This window comes from Lampetra planeri, unplaced genomic scaffold (genome assembly GCF_965212315.1).
Source record: "Lampetra planeri unplaced genomic scaffold, kcLamPlan1.2.h2 scaffold_143, whole genome shotgun sequence".
Classification (NCBI taxonomy): Eukaryota; Metazoa; Chordata; class Hyperoartia; order Petromyzontiformes; family Petromyzontidae; genus Lampetra; species Lampetra planeri.
In genome coordinates this window covers 203,714-216,820 of record NW_027614152.1, presented here as the reverse complement: position 1 = coordinate 216,820, position 13,107 = coordinate 203,714, and the positions used below count along the sequence as shown (strand labels likewise).

Below are 13,107 nucleotides of genomic sequence, written 5' to 3'. Positions count from 1 at the left end.
TGCGAGTGGTGAGTGTGAGTGGTGAGTGTGAGTGGTGAGTGTGAGTGGTGAGTGCGAGTGGTGAGTGCGAGTGGTGAGTGTGAGTGGTGAGTGTGAGTGGTGAGTGTGAGTGGTGAGTGTGAGTGGTGAGTGCGAGTGGTGAGTGCGAGTGGTGAGTGTGAGTGGTGAGTGTGAGTGGTGAGTGTGAGTGGTGAGTGTGAGTGGTGAGTGTGAGTGGTGAGTGTGAGTGGTGAGTGTGAGTGGTGAGTGTGAGTGGTGAGTGGTGTCACCTGTTTCATGTTCTTCTTTTTATCCGCCTCCCTCTGTAACTCATTCCCCACCGTGTCCTGACACACGAACAAACACACACTCACCATCACACACACACACTCACCATCACACACACACACTCACCATCACACACACACACACGACCAACACACACACACACTCACCATCACACACACACACTCACCATCACACACACACTCACCATCACACACACACACACGACCAACACACACACACACGACCAACACACACACACACTCACCATCACACACACACACACTCACCATCACACACACACACACTCACCATCACACACACACTCACCATCACACACACACACACTCACCATCACACACACACTCACTCACCATCACACACACACACACTCACCATCACACACACACACTCACCATCACACACACACACTCACCATCACACACACACTCACCATCACACACACACACTCACCATCACACACACACTCACCATCACACACACACACACTCACCATCACACACACACACACTCACCATCACACACACACACACTCACCATCACACACACACACTCACCATCACACACACACACTCACCATCACACACACACACTCACCATCACACACACACACACTCACCATCACACACACACTCACCATCACACACACACACACTCACCATCACACACACACACACTCACCATCACACACACACTCACCATCACACACACACACACTCACCATCACACACACACTCACCATCACACACACACACACTCACCATCACACACACACTCACCATCACACACACACACACACTCACCATCACACACACACTCACGACCAACACACACACACACTCACCATCACACACACACTCACCATCACACACACACTCACCATCACACACACACACACTCACCATCACACACACACACACTCACCATCACACACACACACACTCACCATCACACACACACTCACCATCACACACACACTCACCAACATCACACACACACACTCACCATCACACACACACTCACCATCACACACACACACACCATCACACACACACTCACCATCACACACACACGCACAAACACACACACACTCACCATCACACACACACACTCACCATCACACACACACACACGACCAACACACACTCACCATCACACACACACACTCACCATCACACACACACACACTCACCATCACACACACACCATCACACACCCACTCACCATCACACACACACACACGACCAACACACACACACACCATCACACACACACTCACCATCACACACACACTCACCATCACACACACACACACTCACCATCACACACACACACACTCACCATCACACACACACACACTCACCATCACACACACACACACTCACCATCACACACACACTCACCATCACACACACACTCACCATCACACACACACACACTCACCATCACACACACACTCACCCACCATCACACACACACACACTCACCATCACACACACACTCACCATCACACACACACTCACCATCACACACACACTCACCATCACACACACACTCACCATCACACACACACTCACCATCACACACACACACACTCACCATCACACACACACACACACTCACCATCACACACACACACACTCACCATCACACACACACACACTCACCATCACACACACACACTCACCATCACACACACACTCACCATCACACACACACACACTCACCATCACACACACACACACTCACCATCACACACACACTCACCATCACACACACACTCACCATCACACACACACACACGACCATCACACACACACACTCACCATCACACACACACTCACCATCACACACACACACACCATCACACACACACTCACCATCACACACACACGCACAAACACACACACACTCACCATCACACACACACACTCACCATCACACACACACACACACGACCAACACACACTCACCATCACACACACACACTCACCATCACACACACACACACGACCAACACACACACCCACTCACCATCACACACACACCATCACACACCCACTCACCATCACACACACACACACGACCAACACACACACACACCATCACACACACACTCACCATCACACACACACTCACCATCACACACACACTCACCATCACACACACACACACTCACCATCACACACACACACACTCACCATCACACACACACACACTCACCATCACACACACACACTCACCATCACACACACACACTCACCATCACACACACACTCACCATCACACACACACACACTCACCATCACACACACACGACCAACACACACACTCACCATCACACACACACTCACCATCACACACACACTCACCATCACACACACACTCACCATCACACACACACACACATGACCATCACACACACACTCACCATCACACACACACTCACCATCACACACACACACATGACCAACACACACACATGACCAACACACACACACACTCACCATCACACACACACTCACCATCACACACACACACACATGACCAACACACACACACACACATGACCAACACACACACACACTCACCATCACACACACACCATCACACACACACCATCACACACACACCATCACACACACACACGCACAAACACACACACACACACTCACCATCACACACACACTCACCATCACACACACACTCACCATCACACACACACACACATGACCATCACACACACACTCACCATCACACACACACTCACCATCACACACACACACATGACCAACACACACACACACACACCCACCATCACACACACACTCACCATCACACACACACTCACCATCACACACACACACACATGACCAACACACACACACACACATGACCAACACACACACACACTCACCATCACACACACACCATCACACACACACCATCACACACACACTCACCATCACACACACACTCACCATCACACACACACTCACCATCACACACACACTCACCATCACACACACACTCACCATCACACACACACTCACCATCACACACACGACCAACACACACACTCACCATCACACACACACACATGACCAACACACACACACTCACCATCACACACACACTCACCATCACACACACACTCACCATCACACACACACACTCACCATCACACACACACACTCACCATCACACACACACTCACCATCACACACACACTCACCATCACACACACACACACGACCAACACACACACACACTCACCATCACACACTCACCATCACACACACACTCACCATCACACACACACACACGACCAACACACACACACACTCACCATCACACACACACTCACCATCACACACACACACACACATGACCAACACACACACACTCACCATCACACACACACTCACCATCACACACACACTCACCATCACACACACACACACGACCAACACACACACACACACTCACCATCACACACCCACTCACCATCACACACACACACATGACCAACACACACACACGACCACACACACTACCATCACACTCACTCACCATCACGCACACACTCACACTACCAACACACTCACTCACCATCACACACACCATCAGGCACACACACACACTCACCATCACGCACACACACACTACCAACACACTCACCTCAATCACACACACTCACACACGACCAACACACTCACTACCAACACACTCACCTCAATCACACACACTCACACACGACCAACACACACACTACCAACACACTCACCTCAATCACACACACTCACACACGACCAACACACACACTACCAACACACTCACCTCAATCACACACACTCACACACGACCAACACACACACTACCAACACACTCACCTCAATCACACACACTCACACACGACCAACACACACACTACCAACACACTCACCTCAATCACACACACTCCACCATCACACACCACCACCACACACACACTGCGCTACACACCACTAGACTACACTATACACTACACTACACCGCTATACACTACTATAGACTACACTACACACTACTATAAACTACACCATACACCACACACTACTATAAACTACACTATACACCACACACTACTATAAACTACTATAAACTACACACTACTATACACTATACACGACACTCTACACTCCATCAGCTCACCTCGTCAGAGTCATCGTCGAACACGGACGGCCTGGGGAGCGTGCCACGTGGTGGTAGCGCTGCTGCTGCTGCCTTCTTCTTGTTGGAGAGGATAAGGCCGTACCTAGACGGGCCGACAGCGTCCATGAGCGAAGCCTCTCTCCATCTCTCTCACCCACCTCTCTCCATCTCTCTCTCACCCCTCTCTCCAGCTCTCTCTCACCCACCTCTCTCTCCCACCTCTCCATCCCCCTCGCTCTCACCCCTCTCTCACCCCTCTCTCCATCTCTCTCTCACCCACCTCTCTCCGTCTCTCTCTCACCCACCTCTCTCCGTCTCTCTCTCACCCACCTCTCTCCATCTCTCTCTCACCCACCTCTCTCCATCTCTCTCTCACCCACCTCTCTCCGTCTCTCTCACCCACCTCTCTCCATCTCTCTCTCACCCACCTCTCTCCGTCTCTCTCTCACCCACCTCTCTCCGTCTCTCTCTCACCCACCTCTCTCCGTCTCTCTCTCACCCACCTCTCTCCATCTCTCTCTCACCCACCTCTCTCCGTCTCTCTCTCACCCACCTCTCTCCGTCTCTCTCTCACCCACCTCTCTCCGTCTCTCTCTCACCCACCTCTCTCCATCTCTCTCTCACCCACCTCTCTCCATCTCTCTCTCACCCACCTCTCTCCGTCTCTCTCACCCACCTCTCTCCATCTCTCTCACCCACCTCTCTCCATCTCTCTCTCACCCACCTCTCTCCGTCTCTCTCTCACCCACCTCTCTCCGTCTCTCTCTCACCCACCTCTCTCCGTCTCTCTCTCACCCACCTCTCTCCATCTCTCTCTCACCCACCTCTCTCCATCTCTCTCTCACCCACCTCTCTCCGTCTCTCACCCACCTCTCTCCATCTCTCTCACCCACCTCTCTCCATCTCTCTCTCACCCACCTCTCTCCGTCTCTCTCTCACCCACCTCGCTCCATCTCTCTCTCACCCACCTCTCTCCGTCTCTCTCTCACCCACCTCGCTCCATCTCTCACCCACCTCTCTCCGTCTCTCTCTCACCCACCTCTCTCCGTCTCTCTCTCACCCACCTCTCTCCATCTCTCACCCACCTCTCTCCGTCTCTCTCTCACCCACCTCGCTCCATCTCTCACCCACCTCTCTCCGTCTCTCTCTCACCCACCTCTCTCCGTCTCTCTCTCACCCACCTCTCTCCGTCTCTCTCTCACCCACCTCGCTCCATCTCTCACCCACCTCTCTCCATCTCTCTCTCACCCACCTCTCTCCGTCTCTCTCTCACCCACCTCGCTCCATCTCTCACCCACCTCTCTCCGTCTCTCTCTCACCCACCTCTCTCCCTCTCTCTCTCACCCACCTCTCTCCATCTCTCTCTCACCCACCTCTCTCCATCTCTCTCTCACCCACCTCTCTCCGTCTCTCTCTCACCCACCTCTCTCCGTCTCTCTCTCACCCACCTCTCTCCGTCTCTCTCTCACCCACCTCTCTCCGTCTCTCTCTCACCCACCTCTCTCCGTCTCTCTCTCACCCACCTCTCTCCGTCTCTCTCTCACCCACCTCTCTCCATCTCTCTCTCACCCACCTCTCTCCGTCTCTCTCTCACCCACCTCTCTCCATCTCTCTCTCACCCACCTCTCTCCGTCTCTCTCTCACCCACCTCTCTCCGTCTCTCTCTCACCCACCTCTCTCCCTCTCTCTCTCACCCACCTCTCTCCATCTCTCTCTCACCCACCTCTCTCCGTCTCTCTCTCACCCACCTCTCTCCGTCTCTCTCTCACCCACCTCTCTCCGTCTCTCTCTCACCCACCTCTCTCCCTCTCTCTCTCACCCACCTCTCTCCGTCTCTCTCTCACCCACCTCTCTCCGTCTCTCTCTCACCCACCTCTCTCCGTCTCTCTCTCACCCACCTCTCTCCGTCTCTCTCTCACCCACCTCTCTCCGTCTCTCTCTCACCCACCTCTCTCCATCTCTCTCTCACCCACCTCTCTCCGTCTCTCTCTCACCCACCTCTCTCCATCTCTCTCTCACCCACCTCTCTCCGTCTCTCTCTCACCCACCTCTCTCCGTCTCTCTCTCACCCACCTCTCTCCCTCTCTCTCTCACCCACCTCTCTCCATCTCTCTCTCACCCACCTCTCTCCATCTCTCTCTCACCCACCTCTCTCCGTCTCTCTCTCACCCACCTCTCTCCATCTCTCTCTCACCCACCTCTCTCCATCTCTCTCTCACCCACCTCTCTCTCCCATCTCTCCATCTCTCTCTCACCCACCTCTCCATCTCCCTCGCTCTCACCCCTCTCTCTCCATGTCCCTCTCTCTCCATCTCTCCACCTCTCTCTCCTCTCTCACCCACCTCGCTCCCCTCTCTCGTTCTCACCCCTCTCTCTCCATCTCCCCGCTGTCTCTCTCTCCCTTCCCTCTCCCCTCTCCCTCTCGCGCGTAGCAGCAGCAGCCGCAGCGTAGCGCGCTAACCACTGCGCCACCGCTCCCCAAACCTCAACACGCACAAACTCGACCACGTTCAACACAAACATCGCAGCGAGAAGAATGGGGTGGTTTTTAACCAAAAAAACCACGCACAAATCTAGACCGATCCCTCGGGAGACATTCCCCGATCGAAGTGATCGAAACGGCGAAACGATCGATCGATTAAATTATCGACGAAAATTTTCTCGACTGAATTATCGGAAACGTTACCCCTTGTTGAACGCCGCCATCTTCGATTTGGAATCGATTGCCGCGGAGTCGTCGCTTTTGATGAATCGATGGCAGGCGATTCAGGCCTCAGTGGGTGATGGGGTGGGGGCGGTGTTTATGTGGTTCGATTCGTGGAGGAATCGATTGCTCGCCGTGTTAAATCAATGGGAATCGACGCGCGGTAGAGTTGTGTGCGGCGTCGATTCGATTCACACGGTGTGTGCGTCGCTTTCATTTCGTCCGTGGGAAACAATTTATGAAAACGGGTAGATTCGGGTGTGGTGAGGGTTTAATTATTCAATAATAATAATTGAATAATAACAGCGTGCAATTCATGTGCGTGTTATATTTGAATATAATTATTGCCAATAATTGTCAATTTAAATTAAGTTATTGATTTTTTTATATTGAAAGAAAAAAGGTTCCGGGTTGACATTTTTTTTAACTTTCACGGCCCTTAGCAACGAAGGCGACAGCCTGCGGCTAGCCTAGAAATAACCCTCCCCCACCCCACAAACGTCGCTGTAATCGTCTAAATTAACAAAAATAACGACTTTTAGCGTAGCAAGTAAGGCGACGACTCACACGGAAGGCGTCTTTGACAGGTGAGCGACGCGCCGTTTGCGTTTTTATTTATAATTCTGCGCGGTGAAGGCGCCGTCATAGCAACCGGCGATTTGCGTTAGGATCTTATGAGCGGCGTTAAACCGTTTAAAGAGTCTAAGTTTATAATTATAAATAACAGAGGAGGGGGTTTGTGATCGCGTAAGTAATCATTGACAGCCTGACGTGATTGTGCATCACGATGCAAGGGTTCGTGAACGTTTACAATGTTGCGGAAAAGAGGCTTAAAATGTAACGATTTCAATCTAGACTTAAAGATTTAGTGACTGCATGAATTCATATTCTTGAGTCTTTCGGTAAAATCACTTAAATAGGTTCAAATAAAATAAAAAAATGACGTTTCGATCGCAACGTAATCGATCAAAACGTCGTCGGTTTTTGTTATTTTTAAATTGTTTTCTTTGAACCTATCTACGCGACTTTACCGAAAGACCCAATAATATGCCAAGATTTGTTTAAATTAACGTAAATGAACGTTTCTCTGCGTGTGTATCGATCACATTTGGTGTAAATCGATCGATCGTGATCGTGCTTAAGGAACGGGATGAGCGAATTCAATGTTAAAGCGTCGTTTGAGGGGAGCTCACAATTCTTGTGTTAAAGTCTACGTAGGCCTACCCAGCGTTTACAGTGTTAGGCACAAATAACCGGAACTATATCTAAGTATTTGTAATTAGATATATTCTAGATTTGAAGCTTTCGTGACTGCAAGGATTCATACTCTAAGTTCTTTCGGTAAAGTCACCGTGTGGGTAAAAAATGAAATTAAAATTAATAAAAATAAAACAATAAAATATTGTTTTATTTGTATTCATTCAATGATGTCTGTAATGGCCGACGTGTGATTTTTATTGTTTTATTTTTTTTAATTTCATTTTTTACCTACGTGACTTTACCGAAAGAATTAAGAGTATAATTAGATATAGTTCATTCGACCCGTGCCTTTGCAAACAATTTTATTTTTTAATTTCCACCTTTTACGTCTGTCGAGAAGCAGCCGCGTGGCCGGGAGTTGAACCCCAACCCGTCACCTCCACAGGCCATGGGGGACCTGGGCCAGCAGAATCTGGGTGAGTCCACTTACCTAGTAGTGTAGTGTGTAGTGTATAGCGTAGTGTGTAGTGTAGTGTATAGTGTAGTGTGTAGTGTAGTGTATAGTGTAGTGTATAGTGTAGTGTAGTAGTGTATCGTGTAGTGTAGTGTGTAGTATAGTAGTGTGTAGTATAGTAGTGTAGTGTATAGTGTAGTGTGTAGTATAGTGTAGTGTGTAGTAGTGTATAGTGTAGTGTGTAGTAGTGTATAGTGTAGTGTGTAGTATAGTGTAGTGTGTAGTATAGTGTAGTGTGTAGTAGTGTAGTGTGTAGTATAGTAGTGTAGTGTATAGTGTAGTGTGTAGTATAATAGTGTAGTGTGTAGTATAATAGTGTAGTGTGTAGTATAGTGTAGTGTGTAGTAGTGTATAGTGTAGTGTGTAGTATAGTGTAGTGTAGTAGTGTAGTGTATAGTGTAGTGTATAGTAGTGTAGTGTGTAGTATAGTGTAGTGTGTAGTAGTGTAGTGTGTCATATAGTGTGTAGTAGTGTAGTGTGTAGTATAGTAGTATAGTGTAGTAGTGTAGTGTGTAGTAGTGTAGTGTATAGTGTAGTGTGTAGTAGTGTAGTGTAGTAGTGTGTAGTAGTGTAGTGTAGTAGTGTATAGTAGTGTAGTGTATAGTGTAGTGTGTAGTAGAGTAGTAGTGTAGTGTATAGTGTAGTCTATAGTAGTATATAGTGTAGTGTACAGTGTAGTCTGTAGTAGTGTAGTGTACAGTGTAGTAGTATAGTGTATACTGTAGTAGTATAGTGTAGTAGTGTAGTGTATAGTGTAGTGTATAGTGTAGTATATAGTGTAGTGTAGTATATAGTGTAGTGTATGGTGTCGTACCTACATTGAACCATGCTGACCGCACCTCTGCCCCCCCAGGCATCACCCTGGGGGTCCTCATCTCCCTGCTGGTGACGATGGTGGCCTTGGCTTTCTACGTTTACCGCCCGCTGAGGCCGGGACGCTAACATCGTCATGGCCACCACCTCCTCAACCTCCTCTTCGTCGTTAACATCCATTCGCAGCGACGTCACGAGACCCCCTTTGCCAGCATGAAGTTGTGATGATCTTGATTGGAAGCTTTCGTGACTGCAGGGATCCATACTCGTTGGTTCTTTCAGGAAAGTCATGTAGGTAGAAGATAAAATAAATCACGACGTTTCGGGCGCAACACACTACACTATTACACTATACACTACACTATTACACTATACACTACACTATACACTACACTACTACACTATACACTACACTATTACACTATACACTACACTACTACACTATACACTACACTTTACACTACACTACTATACACTACACTATACACTACACTATTACACTATACACTACACTATACACTTCACTACTACACTACACTATACACTACACTACTATACACTACACTATACACTACACTTCTACACTACTACACTATACACTACACTACTACACTATACACTTCACTATTACACTATACACTACACTACTAAACTATACGTAGGTATAAAAGAAATCACGTTTCGGGCGCAACACACTACACTATACACTACACTATTATACTATACACGACATTATACTACTACACTATACTACTATACTACACGACTACACTATACACTACAATATACACAACACTACTATACACTAGGCTATACACTTCACTACTACACTATACACTTCACTGTTACACTATACACTACACTACTAAACTATACGTAGGTATAAAATAAATCACGACGTTTCGGGCGCAACACACGCTTGCATTCTGACCCACAAGCATTGTGGTCAATGCAGACACGATTCCTCGTAAAAGGTTTCAGTTTGGTGTTTTAACAACTCAACGCGGCTGTTTTGTTGGCAGATAAAAGGGGGAAAAAAACCTCTTCTCATATTTCGCTAGTGGCAAAGGAGGTCCCTCATGATGTGGTGCTCCACATATTCTAATGCAAGTGTAGAGGAGTAACATGGGGACGTGACGTCGTGTGTGCCGTCCAGTGCAATGACGTCATGGAATGCGACGTCACGCGCGCTGGGCGGCTCGATGACGTCATGTCCCCTTACCTCCGTCTCCCGAGTGCGTCCTGGGAAACCCTCAACACAAGGATGAGAACTTAAAGGACATGAATTGCTTCCAACGTGTATTTATTAAAATGTGTTAATTGAAATAGAACAATGAAACATTGAACAATTGTTGAGTTAAGTTATAATAATAAAAAAATACAATTCCAACGAGTAATGGGACTTTTCAAATCGCAAAAAATCTCAGTCTTTTTTTAGCGATTTGCCAATCGCATTGTTTCAAATTTCGATTTGAAATCGATGAATCGTTCAGCCCGAGTGGCCAGCACAACCACCATACCTGGCTGGCCGCCTTTGTCTCTCCCCCAGTGCTAGCGATGTTGACTACACTACAGCGCTACACCAGGTACTCAGTTGAGGCTGAGTCGACCTAGGGGAGGCCCAGGATCGGTTCAGAGAATCGTCACTGAGTGGTGTTGGCCGTGAGCGGGAATCGAACTCGTGTCGCCGGGTTCGTAGCGCAGCGCTAACCACAACACCCACCACTCCCCACAGACAACAACAACAACAACCGCCATTCGCCACTAAGTGGTGGTGACGTCGCCACGACGCTTGTGCCAGGCTATGTGCACGTTGAGGCCACGTGAAGTGTCGAGCGCCCGCTGGCAGGAGGTCACGGGGCAGACCCAACAGGGGCCACGGGTCGACAGACAGATGCTGGCTGATGCACCACCTGTGCCCTCTACTTGCTGTGCTTTAGCCACCCGGAGCTCTGCTCGTTGTTGTGAGCGTCGCTCCTCCGCCCTCCGTTGTTGTTGGAGGACGACTGCCTCCAACTGCCCAGTAGCGTCCTTCACGAGCCTCCTCCAGAGGCCGATCTTGACACCGCTGGTACCAGTCATCTGCAAGTCCACTCAGCTCCACGTCCTCCGGCCGAACAAAAGCTGTTTAGGCATGCGGTGATTGGGCATGCGGGCTAGATGACCCAGCCAATGCAGCCTTGTCTGCCGGAGGAGCTCACCGATGGGACTTTGTCCAGATCTTTCGAGGATTTGTGAGCTCCTCACACAATCCGGCCTGGTTAAACCCAGGATGGATCGTAGGCAAGCCAGCCTAAATATTTCCAACCGGCGAAGATGCTCCATTAGGGGGGTCCACGTTTCACAAGCGTAGAGAAGGGAGGGAATGACCGTGGCCGAGAAGACCTGAAGCTTCGTGTGGAGCGACAGACCAGGTAGCTTCCACACAGCGTTACGCAACCGATGAAAAGATATTGCCGCTCGACTGATTCGGAGTGAGACCTCTGCTGTTAAACTGGAGTCCGCACACACACACAGACACACGCCCAGCGCTAGGCTGACTCATGACATCTCGCCGAGGATCCATCCGCCGAACAAAGTAGTTCCACGGTCCTGTTTGCATTTTTAAGTGAATGTCCGAAAAATATTTATTAAAATAGTTCATGGAAGCCGCATGTTTGTGTCGGTGTTCGTAAGTGGGGGCGTTCGTAAGTGGAGGATTACTAAGTTGTGTGTGTTCGTAAGTGAAGGAGTTCGTACGTGGGGTTTCAAAGAATGTAGGTGTTCGTAAGTCGAGGTCTGTGTTATCAGTGTTCGTAAGCTGGGGATTAAACGCGTGCTGAAGTTGATTCTAAATGTAGAGGGGAAACCGGATGAACCGGAGACAAAATAATCGACGCAGTGACCACCACGGAGAGAGAGACGCAGACTCCAAATATACAGCAGGACCCACGACCTCCTGCAGACCAGACGAGGTAGTCAACATCTCACCACGGGGAGAGAGACGCAGACTCCAAATATACAGCAGGACCCACGACCTCCTGCAGACCAGACGAGGTAGTCAACATCTCACCACGGGGAGAGAGACGCAGACTCCAAATATACAGCAGGACCCACGACCTCCTGCAGACCAGGCGAAGTAGTCAACATCTCACAGAACCCACGACCCCCTGTAGACCAGGCGAGGTAGTCAACATCTCACCACGGGGAGAGAGAGACACAGACTCCAAATATACAGCAGGACCCACGACCTCGTGTATACCAGGCGAGGTAGTCAACATCTCATCACGGAGAGAGACGCAGACTCCAAATATACAGGACCCAGGACCTCCTGTATACCAGGCGAGGTAGTCAACATCTCACAGGACTCACGACCTCCTGTAGACCAGGCGAGATAGTCAACATCTCACAGAACCCA

General features: G+C 49.3%; 2 long non-coding RNA genes across 2 annotated transcripts; one reads left to right on the top strand and one right to left on the bottom strand.

The window, feature by feature from the left end:
• Positions 1-285: 285 nt before the first annotated feature.
• LOC144739316 (uncharacterized) lies at positions 286-7,290 on the bottom strand. Its single transcript, XR_013589407.1, has 3 exons — positions 7,166-7,290; positions 4,480-4,582; positions 286-326 (listed from the first exon to the last, which is right to left on the bottom strand). It is a non-coding gene; the product is annotated as an uncharacterized LOC144739316 (long non-coding RNA).
• Positions 7,291-7,471: 181 nt separating this feature from the next.
• On the top strand, positions 7,472-11,118 carry LOC144739317 (uncharacterized). The gene is made up of 3 exons (XR_013589408.1): positions 7,472-7,770; positions 8,784-8,859; positions 9,751-11,118. It is a non-coding gene; the product is annotated as an uncharacterized LOC144739317 (long non-coding RNA).
• Positions 11,119-13,107: the final 1,989 nt, after the last annotated feature.